Raw genomic sequence first — 15193 nt, 5'->3', positions numbered from 1 at the left:
GAAGGATATTCTTTGTTTAAAGATAAAGTTCAACCATGTTTCGATATGCATTCTGAAGCTTTTCCAAATAGAAGTATCATGAAAGCCTTGCAAACCATAGATTCTGAAATATATTTACTGTCAAGTCTTATAGAAATTCATCAAAAGCAAATCTCCCTCGTACTAATGACAAGGCGACTATCTCCAAGAAATGGGGAAATTGCTGTTAGTGGTCCTGAATTTGGGAGGGAGAACATTTCATGCATTTAGAGAAGTTGAGTCTTGGTAAGTTATTTGATTTCTTGGAAGTTCGCTTGCCAAAACAGATAGTAGCTACTGCGTAATCTGAAGAGGTTTGGGAATTTTCTATGATTACTATTAATTAGCAGTGTAAAGTCGTTGCTGGCTAACGTCTAGTATCGATTCGCAGTGGAAGGCCATCACAATTCAGCAATTAACAGCGGACGGTGGCTAAAAAATGGAAGACGTGTTGGATATTTTGCATAGTAAAATATTCTAGTTTGGTCTCAAGCATCATTGCAGTGTCTGCCTTCTTCTTTTTTTTGGTAGTTGGTGTCTGCCATCCATTACCCATCAGCTACCACCGTAATACAAAAGCAGTTAGTAGTTACCGGGCGCAGAAATAGGAGTTCTCTTAGTATCTTTAGTTGTATATCTGGAAGCATATATAACCCTTGTGAACGATCAAATTGCAATGTGAATAGTGAAATCAATTTCTTTTTCTCTCTGTTTTCTTCTTTCTTGTAGAGCTGTGATCTAACGTTGGTGCTTTCATTTTAGAACATCATTTTTCATCATGAATGAACAAGAGTCTGTGTCTGTCCGCTCAAGAACTAGTTTCATCAATTCGTGTCCATGAGCAAATTGATACAATAGGTTTGCGTCCCTTGTTTTCTCACCAATTAAAATTGCAGGTCGTTCGACAAGTTGATCCAACAGGTTTGCGTCCCTTGTTTTCAGCACTATATGTTCTTTTTTTCACCGACTAAATTGCCTCCACCTTATAAGTATGGTTGATTTCAAGATTTCTCCTCACTTGGACCTTGAAGACAAGGTCCTTTTAGTGTGGAAGGGAATGATTTAAAAGGGGTTAGTAGTTACCGGGCTGTTATTGTAAAATACAGTAATGTGTAATATAATAGTTATCAGTTAGTTCTATCGGGCTGTTATTTTAAATATAGTAATGTGTAATATTGTAGTTATAAATATGAGCTTTGTTGATAGGCTTAGTATCTTTAGTTGTATATCTGGAAGTGTATATAACCCTTGTGAACGATCAGATTGCAATGTGAATAGGGAAATCAGTTTCTTTTTCTCTGTTTTCTTCTTTCTTGTAGAGCTGTGCTCTTAACACAAGGCAACACCATTTACGTAAACTTTATGAGGGGAAGACGTAGATTTTAGGACCTAGGACTGAGGGGCAAGGAGTCGATGAGTGGAACTGGGATGAGGACATGATAAAGAGTTGTCCGATGAATATATGGGGACGTAAAAGACGGATTGGGAGAGTGGGAAGTGAGCTAAGCTAAGCAGTTCAAAGGAAGGGATCATCTATTCTTGTACATCATGTAGCTAGGGCTATCCGCTTCTATTCATTTGAGGTATCTCATCCTCCCACTATCTTTGTTCCTTTGTTATGTAACTGCCAATGTAGCGAATCTGAATCCTCATTACAATAAAATCGTGACAATGTTCAGCAAAAATTATTTTTACAGGACAAAGTATGTCAAAATCATATAACCAAAAATAATAATAATAATTAACATTTTTTTTTCTTCTTCTTCTTCTTCTTCTTATTATTATTATTATTATTATTATTATATCTCGACCTATTACATATCCAATAGTGGGCCCAATTTATGTTTGGTCTAAGAAATTCAATATTCAAGAGTTAAAGAGTAAGGAAATGCGTTCATCATGCATATATATATCATCCGTAGATATACAACTTTGATAACAGCAACTCAAAAATTATCAGTCTCTTTAGCTAAGGGACAGATACCTAATTTTCATTATGCGTAAAAGGCATAACCCACAAATAAACATCCCACATACGAGATAGACTGCTAAAGTCAACTCAATATATAATGGAGGCTTGAATCATTTTATCTATCGGCATGTTTGGTGTATAGTATTGGATAAAGCATTATAGTATAAGACCTGATTAAATTTTACTATCCAGCTTATAGCACGGACACAAACTTTTTTTTGAAAATTTGCGTGTCAGACACGTGTCCAACACGGACACGTTCCGACACGCTCGGACATGCGTCTGACACGTGGTCAACATTTGAGAACACGTAGTCAACTCTCCGACACGTTTTTTCGACATGTAGTCAACGCTAGGACACGCTCGGACACATTTTTTTTTTTAAAAAAAAAAATCTTAATTTTATTTTGTTAACTAAATATAAAAGAAATAATTTATAAATTGATTTTTTTCTGTTATGAAATTTGACTTGAAAAATTAACAAAGTACGAAAAATTATTTATATTTATATTTATGTTATGAAATTTAAATATTTGATTGGTTATATAACTTATTATGGATTTTTATATGTATTAAATATAAATCATATTATATATATTAAAAATTTTATTTAATATCAAAACGTGTTCCAACGTGTCCAAATATGACATTTTTTAGAATTAACGTGTCGGCGTGTCGTGTCGTGTCCCGTGTTCGTGTCCGTGCATCATAATTATCCAGTGTTTGGTATGATATTGTATAAGATAATATCCTCAAATATTTTAAAAATTAATATATTAAAAAAATTATTTTAATATATTAATATTGAAATGATATATTAGTTCCTGAGAATTGTACTTGTAAGCAATATTAATACATCAACCTCTTATCAGGCTTAATCCCACCCCGTTAGGTCTTATTAAATTATACATCATTTTGACGTATTAAGATATTCTGCTGTATAAACTTATACTATACAATGGTTATACCAAACAACTAAAAATATCATAACGTGTAATATGATATTATACTGTTAAACCTTATACATCACACCAAACACGACTTAATTTGAGCCTCCAAGTTCAATTATCCCGCAACTGTATCCCACGACGAAATCCATACCATAATAAAATCCACTTAAATTGCTATTGGATCATTTTCCACTTAAATTGCTATTGGATCATATTCAACTGCACGTGTGATCCGGCCCAAATTTTCTTGAACTGATCAATATGTGAATGAAATGTCACATGATTCCGAGAGACATTGAGGGGGTGTTTGGTTCAAGTTTTTGGAGAGGATTACAGGTAATCCTTCTTTGGTAAATGTAATTACCACGTTTGGTAGAAGGAATAAATTACGATTCCCGGATATCCAAAGATTACCGGTAATTTGATTTATAAAGAAAAGTCACTATTCAGATTACCAAAAATAATATGGTAATTCGGAATACCAATCAGAATACCAAGTAAAGGGAAAGCACAACAATAAATTTTGAGACAAAAATACCCCAATACACATAAAAATCTAGACCCAATCTATCAATTACAAAAGTAAAAATAGTTTGGGGTTATTTTTGTATAATAACCTCATATTCCAAGTCATATTTCGTTCTAAACCAAATATGGAATCAGTAATTTTTACCCAATATTCCCGGTAATATTTTGGCGAACCAAACACATCTTTCGTAAGATTCCAAGTAAACTCAATTTCTACTGAATTTCCATTAATCGTGATCTCCGGTTACCAAAAAATTTCTCCTGTAACAAACACACCCTGATAGTGTCCTTGGTTTGTTGACAGTATTACATAACTTGTTTAAAAAGAATAGATCCAAAGAATCATCATGCTTGAGAAAGGTACACGTTAGTGCTAGAAAACAAGGATCAGTCGCCCATTCTGAAAGGTGAAGAGTTAAGACGGCGTTTGGTAGGTAGGCTACTGAAAATTGAGATAGTGCCTACCATGACACCATATTGCTTCAGATATCTTAACTTTTTCTGCCCACTTCACTTCCCACAGATGAGGGACCGCGACACGCTTGGCAAAAGAGGCGCTCATTTTTCTTTCTCTAGTTGGTAGGATAAGTGAATATTTAGAAAAAGAATTGTTGTTCACTTCGGATCAAAGAAGAGCATTGTGTGATAATGCCCTAAAGTGGGATGATGAAAGACCAAGCCCAATGGACCTTTTTTATATTTATGGCACCAAGTTATAATGTGTTTTTTTTTTTTTGTAAAACTTCAAAAATCACCATGTTACTTTCCTCGTGATCACTTATCCCTAATAAAATTTTGAATCATTTATCTTCCTGACTTAAAGTTTTTTTATCATTTACTCCCCTAAGTGAAGGGGATAACTGGTAAAGAAAATTTAAGTCAAAAAGTAAATGATAAAAAAAAATCTAAATAGGGGTGTAAGTGATTCAAAAATTTTATGAGGGGGTAAGTGATAATTAAGAAAATCCATACGAAGGTTTTTGAAATTTTCCCTTTTTTTTTAGAAACAGAATAATTATGACAAAAATGAGATGATTAGAAGAACTACATAAATGACAAGGGGTTAGCTGACTTAGTTAACTTTTTTATGCATAATTTATTTAAGTTTAAATCTAGAGATTTATTAATAACTTTTTTATGCATAATTTAAGTTTAAATCTAGAGAGTTATTAATAACTTTTTTTAATATTATTCATTGGTTCATTGATTACGACTCTAATCCAATAAAACAAGCATGTAGATTTGGGCTTAAGATGATTTTTTCAAATGAAATAGTATATTTCTTATTGGAAATAAATAAATGAACCAACCAACAGGAAGCTATAAGTTAGGCCCTCGATAGCTATGCCTCGTGCCAGCAAAGATAACTAGTGAAGAGAAAGAAGGAAAAAAAAAATATGCCGGAACTATGGCCTCTGTATTCTGTAATATGGCGAACCATTGGCCTCGAATGCAAAGATGGAAAGTGAAACTTAGGATTGGAATTTGGAACCCACATAACTGCCCGAGCTCTTAAGAATATGTCCCCAGTAGCACGTGAGCCTCTAGTTATGGTTCAAAGTGGAGGTGACAGCTAGTAGCTAGCTTCTCGACAATGTCACAACCATCACCATAAAAAAGGACCATTAGAACAAAAATAAAAGGTTGTCTCGTGCATGTGCCGTTAAGCTAGTATCCCCACAAGACGGAGTCAAAGTGAAAATCAGTTAATTATTTTGCTGTGTATTCTTTACTTGCACTCCTTCGTAGAAAGGATAAGAGAGAGAATCATCCAACACGAAATTGGCAAAAAAAATAAAATAAAAATCCAAATGCTTCAATTTGGGGTCTTTTGTTTTCCTTTTATCATGAGGTGTTTGGTGGAGGAATTTTCTTTTATTCGGAAATCACGATTTTCAAGAATATGATAGGAATATGAGTTTTCTGAGAATATTAATAAAAAATTGTTTGGTAGACTACAATATTTTCAGGAATACTGAGTTAATTTTCTTAATTCTATATTTAGTTTTATTAAATTTTTCCTTGTCGTAGAAATCCTAGAACACCACCCTCTGTATAGTATTTCTAGATGGTATTTCAAAAAAAAAAATACACACAAAATAAAATTCCCGAAAAATCATATTCTCGAATTTTTTTTTTTAAATCTTGTACCAAACATGAATAAATATGATTATCACTTTCAATTTTTTGAAAATTCTAAAAAATACCTTATACCAAACTGCGCCATAATTTTTTTGGTTACTAATTCGTATAGTTGTTGGTTAGTTGAAACAAACCCATCGTATTATAGGCTTGTTTAGCTTTGAGACGACCCCACTCCCCCTAATCTGATCTTACGCTTATTCCCTCATTCTTAAGTTTACGAATCAGCGCACTGGTCGGACTAGTGGATGAAAATGATGGATTTGGATTATGATTGATAGTCTTTTAAAATTGGGAGCAAAAATTAGTAACTGTTCAGTATTTGCAAACGACATCTTCCCTCTCTCTTTTTTTCTCACTCCATCTCTTCATCTTTCAAATTATTTAAGATTACTACTGTTCGAAAATGAATGACTGAGTAAATGCCTGATATATATCCTTAGGATATATTTAGATGCATGGATATTTCGATATAATATTTTTATTATTATTTTGCTAAAATTAAATAATAATCTGGAGATCATGTAGTTAAAATTATGATTTTATCTAAAATCGAAAGGAAGATAAAAAGTCGTAAAATGTAAAATTCTAATATAAAAAAATCATAAAAATATAAAAACATTTGAAATTTTGATGAAATCATTTTGATTAAAAAAAATCGTAAAAATATAAATTTAAATCAGAATTTTAACTACCCTACGTCTTTTCTTAAATTAATTAGTCACTCCTCTAAATAAAGGCATTTACTCGCCGCTTATTAAAATGCTATCCATTTGAAAATGAAATGATAACCGGGCAGAATTACATTGAGATTGAAAGGAATGATTACCCTCTCAAAACTAAAGTGTTGTCCTTTGTTAAATATAGTGTCCTTATATCGTGTGTGTAATCAACAAAAAAAAAGTGTTAACATTTACAAAAAAAAAAAAAAAAAAAAGTGTTAACATATAAAGTAGGAGTATGTTATATTTACAAATTATTTATTTATAAATTATACTATATATTTCTGAAAATACATTCCTAGCTAAGTCTATTCCAGAGAATAATAATATAATTTGTAAATAAAAAATTTGAAAATATAACATTTTTCTATAAAGTATATATGATGTTTGCACTTCAAATTAATTTTTCAAAATTGACCTTTCTAGAGTTTAAATAAACACATGAATAACTCATACTCATTTTCATTCTCTTTCATTTTCTTTCTTTCCACCCAATTTGTACCTTAAATTTTATTAGCGATACGCAATATTTCCAATAACTCATTTTGACGATAAAATATTTATCGTACTTGGTGAAGGGAGAGAGGAAAAACGAATGCAGAATTTCAACAATTAATTTTACACTTGTTATGGACCCACATAAGAGGCCCATGATATAAGAAGCCCAATAATGAGCAATAGAAATAGTAAATTAATATGACTAAAGGAAAATATCAATCTAAGACACTAATCCTAATATGACATGAATGAACTTAGACACGGGCTTATTAAGGAGGCACCAGAGGTCCACAATTCTATTACCCAAAGATAAATTTTATAAATAATAGGTAAAGTCTACATGTATGAACACTTATTCCTTCTTTACTGTTATGTTGTCACTGTGCACACACACCACCCTCTTGACAAATGTTGTTATTTTCAGCGCACATTGATATCCTAAACTCAAGTATATCTAATCCATAGATATCTAAAAAAACACCTAGGTGGTGTTTGGTGGGCCTCTTTACAAAATTTTCCTACGCAAGTGACACAAGGATTCCAGAAAGGCAGTGTTTGGTGGAATAGATTCAGACAAAAAACCAGCGTTCCAAAATACACAGCTTTTTCAATTGGATAGGAAAAAGCTATCTTTCGGTACTGTTAGAAAAGCTATCTCGTATGTGGTTTTTTGTAAAACCACAGCTTTTTCACTGTTTGTGAAAGGGTGAGAGTTCAAGCGAATGAGCTGATAGGCTTTCAAAGTTCAAAATATTTTTGAAGCCATCAAAATGATTTTCAACCTGTCAATTCTTAACCTTGACACAACTTTAAAAAAAAAAATTAAATACAGGGTTATTTTCGTAAAACCAACTTATTTTCCCATCTATATTTTCTCTACAACCAAACATAGATTTCATAAAAGTTACCTAATTTTTTCAATAATTTTTTTTCCAACCAAACAACTTTTTTTACATTTTCCTACCTATCTCACTTTCCAACCATTTTCCTATCTATAACATTTCCCTATCATTCATAAAATTTCTCCTCAACCAAATGGCCCCCTAGATCCAAGATCAAAATACTAGTATTTTCACTAGATATATCTGTCTCAAGGACAGAACATTGGCGTCGTCTATGGAAAATTTGGTAAATTCTTATTCCCACGAAAAGATATGGTGAAAACTAGAAGTGGTAGCCATTTGCCGCCGCCTTTGCAGTCGCCAACGAATCCAGTTTTGATGGAGGTGGATCAACCTCCTGATCATGATGTTGCGTCAGACCATGATGCGGTACACATCAGTGATGATGTCTCAGATACAACTTCCACCCCGGCTCTAGCACCCAACCCTTGGGTCAGCTAGCACTTCACCTGCCTCCAGCTGCAGATGTAGATACCTGTCTTGCACAGACTGCCCTCGACGCAAGTTTACGACAGATGGAAGAAATGGAAATTCAAAATAATCTCCAAAGACAGGAAGAGAGAAATGATAAAGATAGACGAGATTCTGATTTAATAATGTTGGAGAGTGATAGGCAAAAATAGACTAAAAAAAGATGTAAATATAATAACTCATCTCTTAAAGGAATTATAAAGGAAAACATTAGTCAAAATAAAAATAAATTTTCATTATTTAGTAAAAGGAAGTATTGAGTTCGATACTCTCGTAATATTAAAATCTTTTCCCAAGATAGCATGTCCTGCCATGTTGAAAATTTAGATGACCTTATAATGTGAATAAAGTTATATGAATTTCTTATGTTTATCTATTTTTTTCACATATATTAAATAAACAGAGTTCAATTACAATGTATTAATTATTAAAGAGAAAGAGATACAAAATTTTTAAATAAACCTCTCAAGTCAAATTTTGACAGCAGAGAATCCATCTCATATATGAACTTTATATTATGGTTTTTCAGTTTCTCCTTTCACAGAATCTTTTTAAATTTTTTGCAGAGAGAAAAATAAATGTGAGATCCATTATTTTATTTTATTTTGTAAAATAAAAAACATGGCACATTTTTTTAGTAAGTCAGCAACCCAAGAAATCACTTCTTCCTTTGTGACAGGAGAAGTGATTTTCGCTTTTATTATTTATATCTTTTGATATATCAGAATAAACGCTTGATGTAACGCCACAATATCTCACACAATACTTGACCTTGGGCAATTTTTTCCTCTTTTTTTTCCCGAGGAATCAAACTCGGTTTCAACAGTTATAGCTTTCATTATGATATTTATAAGCAACAGTGAATGAAAATGAGTTTTGATACACTTTTTAGTAAAAAAAAGTTTTGTAATAATATTTAATAATATATTATTACATCTTTAAAAAAAATTGATACCTATTTTATTTCTTAATATAGTTAAAATAATTAAATAAGTTGTCAAGATAACACTGTGATGGTATAAAAGAAGGGAGAAGTTATATTTACAACCCAAATAGTTTACAAACTCTTACAAACATATTTTAACTGTTGATTTTCGCCAATCAACGGTTGTTATTTATTATGAATTAATAATTAATTAATAAATTTGATTTGTAAAAATCTTAACCGTTGATTGACAGAAATCAACGATTAAGATATAATTATAAAAAGTTATAAACGAAAATAGGTTGTAAATATAACTTTCCCGTAAAAGAAATCTTGTAAAAGAAATCTTATATAACTTCAAAAGTTGAAATTTATAAATTGGGAGATCATACATTACGAACGGAGGTGGTAAACTTTTCTACAAGAATAAATGAAAAGTTGTTGCAATGAAAATAATGACAAGAGGAAAGAGGGATAAATAAAGATCCACAATTGATACTTGAGCCATCCAATGCCACATCTGAGTTCGTATAGAAAAAGGTCTGCTACCTTATCAGATCACATGGTGGGCAAGTTTTTATCAACTAGCGAGTGGCCATGGTAGTGTAACTTGATCCATCTATCTCTATCAATTACGACGTGTTCTCTGCTTTTAGTTGCTTGTCTCCAAAAGCGTTCAACCACAATGATTCAGTGCACACTTGTGTATGCAACCGCGAGAGAGTGATGCCGCATATCAAACATGAAATACGGGTAGGGACTTGCTCGGGAACATGGTCCTAATTGATGCCGCTCCGTCCCCTTCATCTTTTTATTTTATTTCTAATCTCACGAATATTTTATTTTATTTTATTTTAATACCATTAGTGAGGGACTAATCTTTATTTAGGGTCATTTTTTCCCCCTACGGTCCTATGCAGAGTGTTGCTTAAATATTTGGGTCAATTTTTATAAAAATGTTTTTTGACAGACTTTTAGATTTGGTTACCAATAAAGCCACCGCATGTGAATACCCCACTTTTACATATATGTTTTTTTTTTTTTTTGGATAACTTACATGTATGTTTCTTAACGTTGACACGGAGAGAATTCATCCAAACAAAGACGGCTTTAGGTATTATTCGCCATCTAACTAAAATATTGGCCTATTAATTAATTAAGGTGGGGCACTTTTTTTTTTTTGTTTTTTTGGCAGAAGGTGGGGCACTGTTTTAATCATTAAAGTCTAAACATTTGAAATTACTTTTTTAAATAGTATATTGTTATTTGATGATTAAAATATTTTTTCAATATCAATTTTTTATAACAAAATAGTAAAAAAGTTACTATTTACCATAACCAAATCAAATGTTATGAGATGGCAAAAAATTATTATTTAAAGACTAATTTGATGTTTCTAATTTTTAAGGACACATTCATATTTCAATTTTTTTTAAAGGATCATGTATTAAGTAAAGGAAAAAAATTAGCATAATTGATGTTCAAGTTGATTTGAAGAGGTAATTGTGTACATCGATTCGATTATCATCAAATACGTATTTTGGAAGGAGTGATAAATTTTAATTGTGACTAAATTTTGACTTGAAATTAGTCTCATAATTATCTCAAAGAGTTAAAATTTATAAGAATATCGAGTTGTTTCAACTAAAAAATATAATTAGAATCGATATATAAAAAAAGTTGAATAAAATATAATTACACACTTTAAAAGTATTTTATCGGTCGTGTTTATAATGCACTAATTACGTAAGTTCAAAAAGTAAATAAACAATAATTTTTATATCATCAACTTGAATTTAAACTTGCTCATAAATAATTTCCAGAATAAAGTGTTGTTATGTTCATGTTTTTTATAACATAACACATTTATATTTTTAATAAAAACTTCTACTATCAGAAAAATTGTGAAAAAGGTATAAAGCGTCTAATTTTTTTACGGCACAATTTTGCCCATTAAAAGAAGTTTGTGCAAAATTCACAATTTTGCACAATTTTTTACGAAGCAGCGATTAAACTATGTGATTGCCAAATGTAAACATCATGTTTGGTATATATATTGCGGTTGATACACATTTATAATATATATATATATATATATATATATATATATATATATATATATAGAGAGAGAGAGAGAGAGAGAGAGAGAGAGAATCTATAGATATTCTTTGACTGATCGAAAATCTTTTATTATTTTTACATTTTATTTTTTTTCATAATAAAAAGACCTAAATAGGATTTTTTTAATATTTTTAAATAAAAAGTGATGCTAAAATTTTAACATGTAAATGTCATTACTCCAATTTATTAATTTTTCATTAATTTTTTTTTGGTATCCTGTCATTACTACAATTTCTACTTATGTATTTCTCTGCGTGCTCGTTCTCTTTTGCAACCTCACATCACAACTCACGAGTCACAACATTCTCACACGCATTTGTTTAAAACAAAAAGGATGTTTAAACACCAGCATTGACTTTTATTTTTTCAACTACAACAAACTTTGCCATGGACATGTACCTTATATACAATTTATGCTTTCACGTATATGTTTACAACGACAAGGCATCATTTTATTTTGTTTTTTCAATCCTCTGCACGTATTTGGAAGTTGAAAAGTATGACCAAATAATTCTAATGTTACGGCAATATTACGATAACAGGGGTGTAATTTGGGTTGAACGTATGTAATTGTAAATAATCAATCCTACCAAAAAATTTAAGTTGTTGGATAAGTTCTTTTTTAATGATTTATATTATTCTCTAACATATCCTCTTGTGAAAGAGTTATTTGAAATTGAAACATGTTGATATTCCAATTTTTGATTTTATCTTGTACTGACTTAATTATACTATAAAATGGTAGATAATGAGGATAGAACTTATATTATTAAATAACCAATTCGACCCGAAAATTAAAACTATTGAGTGAGAGTTTCTTTAATAGTTTATATTACTCTATAACAGTAACAATTATGAAAAAGAAGGGATTTATTTCATTTTAATATTAGTGTCAAATAAATATTAAAAAAATAAATCATAGCATATTGGAATAGTGCTCACGTGTACAAAATTTTATTCCATGTGAATTTATTTTATATTTTTGAGTTATATTATTTTTAGGAAGTAAATATACAATTATGAGCGCTATTAATTTATCTTATTAAATTGGGTGTTCAATAAAATGATTTATTTTTCTTATGTGACATAAGACAAGCTTCTTCTGCTATATATATAATTTTTAATGTGAAATTCATTTGTAATAAAAAAAAAATCAATGAGAACCGTTGCTGTTTATGTGGAAGAAGAATTTTGCACCATGAGGCACAAGAAAAGATAATCCCTCAATAAAATTATATTTTTGTGTAAGTAATTTTATTTTTAAGTAAAAAAGTTTAAATTTTGTGCCCCTGCACAAGAACCATGATGATGGAATGTTGGACCAGATGCGCTATATATATATATATATATATATATATATATATATATATATATATATATGGGGCAGGATATTCTTACATCGGTGTAAGAGTTAGAAGTCTTACACTCAATCGTGACTATTGATCCATTTGTATCCAATGACTCACGTTACTAAAAAATTTGAACCCTTAGATATAAGTGGGATCAGTGGACAAGATTGAGAGTGTAACATACACTGGTGTAAAATGATCCTGACCCTATATATATATATATATATATATATATATATATATATATATATATATGAGGCAGGATCCTTTGACACCGGTGTCAAATTTAAAGTTTGACACCTCATCTGAGAGCCGTTAGATAAAAAAAGATCAACGACTCTGATTTGCAAGTATGTGACACCATTGATCTTTTTTGATCTAACGACTCTCAGCTGAGGTGTCAAACTTCAAATTTGACACCGGTGTCAAAGGATCCTGCCTCTATATATATATATATATATATATATATATATATATATATATATATATATTTATTTTATAATTCTAACTTCATCAATCATTAAAAAAAAATTTATTGTTTGTGGATAAGTGTGCAGTAGCGCACCGATAAATGAAATAAGAAAAAACTTCAAAAATTTCTTATAAGTTTCTTCAGAATCACTTACTCCTTTCTCCAAAAATTTTAATCGTTTACACCTTTACTTAAATTTTTTTTATCACTTACCCTCTAACTTGATTTTCCATCTAAATTAAAGTTAACGATGCTAATTTTTTTTAAAAAAAGACCAAAACTATCCTTAAAACAAAAAAAGGAATTAAACTCGACATCTTATTGCTAGTAAGAGATAACACACTGCATATGGACTTTGCTTTCTTCACTATAGTTGGCGGAGGTACTACCATTCAAGTATTTTTTTTTTTTTGTTACCTTATAATTGATGAAATAGCGTAATGTTGAATTATTTGGAAACTTCACTATTAAATTATTTAATGGTCTTTTCCATCTTACTTGTTCAAAATATTTACCCCTTTGGTTCTTTAATTAATGTATGGAAGCATTGAAAATTGATTCATTTTGACAAACGAAAGGTGAAACGTATAGTGGGGCTGAAAAAAAAAATTACAAGATAACATAAAAATCAATGATACTTGAATGGTAGTACCTCCGCCGATGATGGTGAAAAAAGCAAAGTCTATATGTAGTATGTTATATCTTGCTAGTAATAAGGTGTCAAGTTTAATTTCTTTTTTCTTTTTTTTTTTAATGATAATTTTGGTATTTTTTTAGAAAAATTAACACCGTTAGCTTTAATTTGGATGAAAAATCAAGTTAGGGGGTAAGTGATAAAAAAGTTTTAAGTAAGAATGTAAATGATTAATTTTTTTGGAGAAGAAGTAAATAATCATGAAGAAACTTATAAGGAAATTTTTGAAGTTTTCCCATAAAACAAATAAGCTGTCTACCAAAAAAAATAAAAATGAAACAAATAAGCTGCTGATCAGTAATCATTACTTGTATTATAACCAAAGATTACAAGTAAATGGTGTTGTTGAACTTGTACCCCCCCCCCCCCCCCAAAAAAATGGTGTTGTTGAAGATGAATACTAGGAAAGATTTTTATCTTTATTTTGTTTATGAGAAAAATATTTCTGCAGTTACTTCAGATAAGTTATCTGCATTTATTCTCAAAACGACATCGTTTTGGTATTGAAATCTTATAAAATTATAAATATAAAGACTATTATAACTCTAAAATAAATTAAAATTACAAAGACACCATGATCTCCGTCCCAAAACGATGTCGTATTGAGCTGCAGTAACTGTAAAAAAACAAACCCTTTGTTTATTTATAAAATGCAAAGAAAAAATGAACGATCATTTCAAAACTATATTTTATTTTATTTAATGATAAAATAATATTTTTTTTCGTTTTTATTCTCTACCTACTAAAACCCGAATATAATTTACTAAAATAAAAAACCCCCCGAATTCATGGACAACGGAACTTTTTTTTAATGAGGTTCCTTTTGTCGTTCTCCATCGTCACTGTCACCTTTATACAAATTTGTTAGTCCTTTCTTTTTTTTCCACAATGTGGTTGGAACGCTCTCTCATTCACTCGGGTTTGAACATTTTGCCATTTTGCTAACAAACGTAACATCAGTATTTAGTAACCAAAAAATATTTAAAAAGCCAATGACATCTTTTTGCACTTCCACCGTCAATTCATTTCAAATAATGCGTAAAATTACCATAATGCCCAAACGAATAGAAAACGAAAATTCAAATTTTTTTTTTGGTAAGCTAAAATTCAAAATTTTTAGTTAAGGATTTATATTAACACATCACATTATTAGAAAATCGATTTGAAAAAAATTATTATCAACTATCTCAAATGAATATTAAATTTCTGATTATTTTTTTTTTGTAAACCAATTTCTGATTATTTTCAAACTTTAATTTTGTCTTATTATTATTTGAATGAATTGAATTTATTCTTAAGAGGCGGCCGCAGTTATTCCCGCTCATTTTCACATTTTATTTTCGAAAGCCTTTTTCGTCGCTACTCGATTTTATTATTGCGCGGGTGCTTACAAAAGTTTAATTTATAAACACACCTTCTCATCTGCCAC

This window comes from Gastrolobium bilobum, unplaced genomic scaffold (genome assembly GCF_033153095.1).
Source record: "Gastrolobium bilobum isolate Gb01-03AN ecotype WA unplaced genomic scaffold, APGP_CSIRO_Gbil_v1 utg15966, whole genome shotgun sequence".
Taxonomy (NCBI): Eukaryota; Viridiplantae; Streptophyta; class Magnoliopsida; order Fabales; family Fabaceae; genus Gastrolobium; species Gastrolobium bilobum.
This window is presented reverse-complemented; position numbering follows the sequence as displayed.